This window comes from Carlito syrichta, unplaced genomic scaffold, assembly GCF_000164805.1.
Source record: "Carlito syrichta isolate Samal-C Ts95f unplaced genomic scaffold, Tarsius_syrichta-2.0.1 Scaffold315384, whole genome shotgun sequence".
In the NCBI taxonomy this organism is placed as follows: Eukaryota; Metazoa; Chordata; class Mammalia; order Primates; family Tarsiidae; genus Carlito; species Carlito syrichta.
The window spans coordinates 166966-174129 of record NW_007259480.1 but is presented as its reverse complement, the minus strand read 5'-3'; the positions used below and the strand labels follow the sequence as shown (position 1 = coordinate 174129).

Below are 7164 nucleotides of genomic sequence, written 5' to 3'. Positions count from 1 at the left end.
GAGTGAGTGAGTGTGTGGAAAATTTTTTGTACATGTTGGTGAGTGAGTGGGCATGTGAGTGGCAGAATGAGTGAGGGCTAAGGAGTTAGCAGCCAGGGCTCTCCTGGTGCAGGGGCTGGTGCCACAGCTGCTGGGCTTGGACCCTAGTGACACCTGGGACGCAGAAGCCAAGCACCATTTTCTCTTTTTCTTCCTTCCTTCCTTCCTTCCTTCCTTCCTTCCTTCCTTCCTTCCTTCCTTCCTTTCTTTCTTTCTTTCTTTCTTTCTTTCTTTCTTTCTTTCTTTAACAAGCCCTCCCTGGGAAGAAAATGCTGGGAGAGACTGTCCAAGTGAGGGCTCGTGAGCAAGTGGCAAGGACCCTGGTGCAACAGCTGGTGCTGCAGCTTTTCTGCTTCATCCCTGGCTCTTCCCAGGTTGCAGAAGCTAAGCATCATTTATCTTTTTTTTAATGGACAAAAGTTTTTCTGCAAAAAAGCAGTGGGGAGAAACCATCACTCCAGGCTCTCCCTCACAATTGCAGCAGGAGAGAGACTGCCTCCTGGCTTTACCTCACCGCTTCAGCACCTGGCAGGGCACTGGCAGCAGGGGCTGCAGAGGGAGTCCAGATGCAAAGTCCCACAAAAGTGGACAAGAGAGGCACTCCACCACCATGTTGAAGGCAGGGCAGGAAAGTACTCCAACTTTCTCACCATAAAGCAACAGATGCTATCTCTGTGACTGGCAGATCAACTACACAGGATTGATTGTGACCCAGAGGAAATATCTTGAAAGCACATACTTCCAAGAGACTTAACGAGGGCTGAATTCCAGGTGCCCCACCCCCTACCCAGATCCAGCTGCAACACAAAGGGTGTGGCCAGAAAAGGATGAGGAAGAACTCCAAAGAGTTCAGGGGTCAGTCTGAGGCTGACCCAAATTCCCTCCTGCCCAGCAATCCTCTGAACATCAGACCCACACAGCTGGGTCACGACAGAGAGGAATAAATCCAGGCAGAACCTGGACGTCAGTTGCAATAGGAGAACTCCATTCAAGGATAGACTTAGCTCAGGCACCCCCCACGAGTACATACCTGGGTAGGAGACAATACCATACCTCTTCACTGGAGGAGAGCTCCCTGACCATATGAGAGTGGGAGGGGAGGACTGCAGCCCCACCAATCTCCACCACCCCTCCTCCTTCCCTTCTTCGGACACTGAGGAGAGAGTGAAAGAGGTGGCTCTGAAGGAGAGACTTGATTAGAGGAACAATTACAGAGCCTGCCAAAAGAGGGTGGGTTATTTTTTTTTTAATTTTTAATTTTTTAAATTTTTTTTTTAATTTTGTGACAGCTTGTTTATTAGTTCATCTATTTTTTAAACATTTTTCCTTTGTGCATGAATGTATATGTGAGGCTTTGATCTGCATCCCCTCCCATTTTTTTCTTTTCTTTTTCTTTTTTTGTCGTTTTCTCTTTATGTGTGTATGTGAACGACTGAGTGTTCATCTTTCAGTTTGTTGTTGTTGTTGGTTTGTTTTTGCTCTTTTGTTCTGGGTTTTTTTATTTTCATTTTTTATAGTTTAAAGTGTGTGTCAATATATGTGCAAGGGTTCGACCTGAATTCCTTTTCTCTTTTTTTCTCCAGTCTTTCTGTTTTTCTTCTATATTCACTTTGTGCTGGGCATGTGTGTGTGTGTTTAGTTTTCATGGGGTTTTTGTTGGTGGAGATGGTGGTGGTTTTGTTTCACTTTGCTGTTATTCCAGTTTCTTTTGGGGGTATGTGTAAATGTCTGTGTGTGTGTGTGTGTGTGTGTGTGTGTGTGTGTGTGTGTGTTTAATTGTTTTTTGCATTGGGTTTCTGCTCTGCATTGTCATATAGAGTGGAGGTGGAGAGTGGGTCCTAGGGAACACATACCACAATAAGAGAACATTGTAATTTGCAAGTAATGTCTGAATCCGAGTGCCCCATCCCTACTTTATTTGAATTTCAAAAACTATAAGACAGTGAAACTTCCAATTCACCATCTTATTTTAAAATAGAACAAATCCAGAGCCCAGATCAGGGAAAAATAGAGGACTGAGCAGACATCAGAAGGGAAAGCCTCTCCCACTGATACTGAATAACATAACTAAAGAGAAAAACAAGAGATCACTCACAAATGAGGAAAAACCAAAGGATGATCTCAGGCAATTTCAAGTGTACCAAAGACAAAACTCCTGAAAAATCAGACCTTGATGCCCAAACAATGGAAGTCATCTACGACTGGCCCCAGAATATGACGGGGATTAGGAAATGGATGGAAAGCATGAATAAGACTAAAGAAAGACAAGATGCAACACTGAAAGAACTTGTAGCAGAGATTTTGGCAATAAAAAATTTCATCCCAGAAAAAATAACAAGATGACAAGCATGGAAAGCAGAATCAATCTAGCTGAAGAAAGAATCTCAGAACTTGAAGACCAGAACATGGAATTAACCCAATCTGTAAAAAACATAGAAAGAAGATCAGAAAGAAAAAACAAAGCCTACAAGAGATGTGCAATTATATCAAGAGGATGAACCTATGCCTGAATGGTATTCCAGAGGAAGAAAGGGAAATGGAGAACAACTTGGAGCAAGTATTCCAGGAGGTAATCCAAGAAAACTTTCCCCATCTCACCAGAGCTGTGACCAGCCAAGCACAAGAGATACAGAGAACCCCCACAAGACATCAAAAGAGAAGACCAACACCTACACAAAGTGGGCACAAAAGAAAAAATCCTAAAGGCAGCAAGAGAGAAAGGTTAGACAACCTACTGTGGAAAACCAATCAAAATAGCAGCAGACCTATAGGCAAAAACACTACAAGCAAGAAGGAACTGAAGCCCTATATTCAAAGTCCTCAAAGAAAAACAATTTCAACCAAGAATTTCCTATTCAGCCAAGCTCAGCTTCACCAGTGATGGAGGATTAAAATTCTTCCCAGACATCCAATCCCTAAGAGATGTTGCAGTTTCCAAACCAGCTCTACAGGAGACACTTAAAAAGGTAGTAAGCATAGAAGAAAGGAAAAAAGAGAATGACCACACACTTCCCAAGAGAACTGCACAGCACAGAATCAACAGAAAATATAGTGCAACAACAAACTTGAAAATATGCACATACATCAACCCCAAAGCCAAAAGAACACAAGCAAAGAAAAAATATTATAAGAACCTCATGACAGTGATAAACAATCACATTTCAATAGTCAGCCGAATTTGAATGGATTAAATGCACCACTGAAAAGACACAGAATGGCAAACTGGATAAGAAACCATGACCAAATTTTTGCTGCATCCAGGCGACTCATCTCACTTCAAGGGAAGCACACTGACTCAAAGTTAAAGGATGGAAAACAAGTTTCCAAGAAAATGGATCACAAATGGAGGCAGGAATTGCAATCTTAATATCAGACAAAAAAACCTTTAAGTTATCAAAAATTAAAAGAGATGCAAAAGGACACTACATATTGATAAAAGGTTCAATCCATCAACAAGAAATATCCATCCTAAACATATATATACCCAATACAGGAACACCTGCATTTATGAAGCAACTACTAAGAAAACTAAAAAAAAGATATTGACTCAAACACTATTATAGCAGGGGACTTGAATACCCCATTAATAACCCTAGATAGATCATCGAGGCAAAAAACTCACCAAGGAGATCCAGAACTTAACCTTTACACTCGACCAAATGGACTTAATAGAGACCTACAGATTATTCCACCCATCAAACACATAATATATATTCTACTCCTCACCATATGGAACATACTATAAGATTGATCACATCCTTGGCCATAAATCAAGCATAAACAGATTCCATAATGTTGAAATCTTGCCATGCACGTTCTCAGACACAATGGAATAAAAATAAATATCAACACCACCAAAATTCCCCCAAAGCCCACAAAGATATGAACACTAAACAGCATGATGCTGAACAACTACTGGGTGAACACTGAAAGTTGTTTCCTAGAAACAAATGAAAATGAAGAAACATCTTACCTAAACCTCTGGGATGCTGTGAAATCAGTTCTAGGAGAGGAATTTATATGTCTACAAACACACATCAAGAAAATGGAAAAATCACAAGCAGAGAGCACAACAAATCATCTAAGGGAGTTGGAAAGAGAAGACCACCAATACCACAACTTTAACAGAAGAATCCAAATCACCTAAATAAGAGCACAAATGCACAACATAGAAGACAAAAATATCATAGAAAACATCAACAAAACAAAAAGCTTGTTCTTTGAAAGAATTAACAAGATGATGGACTCCCCCAACCCCCCAGCCGGAATGACCAAATCAAAACCACTTTGAGATACTATCTAACCCCAGTAAGAATGGCCATCATTAATAAAACAAACAACAGATGCTGTCGAGAATGTGGAGAGAATGCAAACTGCTGGTGGGAATGGAAACTAGTGGACCTGTTTGGAAGACAGTGTGGCAATTTTTGAAAAAAACTAGAAATTGACCTTCCATATGACCCAGCAATTCCCCTATTGGGAATACACCCAGAGGAACTCAAATCATTCTGCAAAAAAGATACCTGCACACATATGTTTGTTGCAGTTCTATTCACAATAGCAAAAACATGGAACCAACCATGTTGCCCATTGAAGCTGAACTGAATAAAAAGAATGTGGTACATATACACAATGGAATATTATACAGTCATAAAGTAGGACAAGCATATGAACTTTTCAGCAACTTGGATGGATTTAGAGTTGATCATACTCAGTGATCTATCACAGAAACAAAGAAGAGAGTACCATATTTTCTCACTCATAAGCAGACCTTGAACAATTATAATACTATAAAAAAGGGATTGTCAGTAGTGGGAAACGGCCAAGGGGGGGTGGGATTGGCAGTTGAGGGAAACTGCTAGGGGAGGGAGAGGGCATACCTCATAACAAGGGTACCTGCATAATCAATGTTTGAATACCTAATCCTGAATTGTACCCCACATCTTTATAATAATAATAATAAAGAAATTCTCATTCTAATATTGGCAAGATAATTAGTAATCACTTGAGTGCTTTGTAAGTGTCTGACAACTTACTCTACAATAACTCATCTGTTTTCATAACACGTATGCATTCTAAATATTACTTTCATCTTTATTTTAAGAAATTGAGGCTTCCCTGCCGCTCGCGCTGCTGCCGCCGCCGCCGCCGCCACCTCCAGTCCCCGCGCCGCCTCCGGAGTCCATGGCCGGGACGCGCTGGGTCCTCGGGCTCTGCTCCGCAACTGCGGCTGTAACTGCAGCAGCTGCCGCCGCACAGCGGCACCTGCCTGCCCTTCTACGCAGCTGCCGGCTCCTTCCCCTCGGGTGTCTCCAGCCATCGCCACCTGCTGCTGCTGCTCAGGGCCGCCGCGGGCGCTGCCTCGCAGACGCAGGGTCTGCAGGCCAGGCCCGCGCCCCCCGGGAAGCTGGCGGGGCCTCCCCCTGCGGTCCCCTCTGCCCGCGGCAGCTGCTGCGGCCGCCGCCTCCTACCCTGCCCCGCGCGCCCTTTTGCTGCCGTAGTCGTTGGCGGCGGCCCCGGGTCCGGCGCGGGGCTACAGCCAGGCGTCCAAAACTCCTACCTGGAAGATCTTCTACCGCTTCCTGAGTATGAGTTGGCCCCATCCAAGTTAGGAGAGATGACGTTTATCTCATTCGAGCTCACGGATTGCCCTGGTTGTGCACTGCAGATGTGCTTAGTTTTTTTCTCAGACTGCAGAATCCGCAATGGTGAGAATGGAATACATTTCCTCTTAAATAGAGATGGGAAACGAAGGGGTGATGCCTTGATTGAAATGGAGTCAGAGCAGGATGTGCAGAAAGCCTTAGAGAAGCACTGCATGTGCATGGGTCAGCACTATGTGGAAGTATATGAGATAAACAATGAAGACGTGGATGCCTTAATGAAGAGCTTGCAGATCAAATCTTCACCTGTGGTAAATGAAGGAGTGGTTCGTTTGCGAGGACTTCCTTATAGTTGCAATGAGAAAGACATTGTAGACTTCTTTGCAGGACTGAGTATAGTTGACATTACTTTTGTGATGGACTACGGAGAGAGAAGAAAAACTGGGGAAGCCTATGTGCAATTTGAAGAACCAGAAATGGCCAACCAAACCCTATTGAAACACAGGGAGGAAATTGGTAACCGATATATCGAGATATTTCCAAGCAGAAGGAACGAAGTCCGAACACATGTTGGCTCTCATAAGGGAAAGAAAATGGCACCTTCTCCCACTGCTAAGTATATAACTGCACCAGAAATGATCTTTGAAGAACATGAAGTAAATGATGATATTCAACCCATGACAGCTTTTGAAAGTGAGAAAGAAATAGAATTGCCTGAGGAGGTGTCAGAGAAGCTTCCAGAGGCTGTGGATTTTGAACTACACCATCTCTGCGTTTCGTCCACATGAGAGGATTGCCTTTCCAAGACAATGCCCCAGACATTATAAATTTTTTCGCTCCACTGAAGCCCATTAGAGTCACCATGGAATACAGTTCTAGTGGGAAGGCCACTGGAGAAGCTGACGTGCACTTCCATACCCATAAGGATGGTGTTGCACCAATGCTCAAGGATCGGTCCCACATTCATCATAGGTATATTGAACTGTTCCTGAATTCATGTCCAAAAGGAAAATAAGCCTTCCTGGGGTTCCAGATGGTAAGGGTGAAGCAAGAAGCATTTCATTTGCACATCTTTCTTGAACATGAGATGTAAAGTTCTAGTTTATTAACAGCAACTGCTAAAGAAAGGAATGGTATTTTGGGTTAATTGCTTCTGAAAAAATTTCATAGTGAACTGTTTAAAAAGGAAAGATTCAGTCTAGGATTATTAAATGATGAACCACAAATTAAAAATTTTGTTTAAACTATCCAGGATCTGATATAAAAATGAGGTCTTTGTATGATTAAGCAGTTTGTTTTCATAGAAGATATATTACCCATTGTAAAGACTACATATTTTTATTCACTGTTCTTTAAAAATCTTTCTCCCATTTAAAAAATAATCTGTTCAAGGGTTTTGTTATTTCTGCCTGTGAATTGAGAGCTCTGATGTAAACCTTCTCATAGAGTAAAATAATGATTTATTTTAACCAAACACTCACCAAAGCACAAAAAACACAAAGTTCCAGACCTTTGAACCAGT

At 42.3% G+C, this 7164-nt stretch overlaps 1 pseudogene; it reads left to right on the top strand.

Annotated features, from left to right (window-relative positions):
* Nucleotides 1–5223: 5223 nt before the first annotated feature.
* On the top strand, nucleotides 5224–6699 carry LOC103275262 (annotated as a pseudogene).
* Nucleotides 6700–7164: the final 465 nt, after the last annotated feature.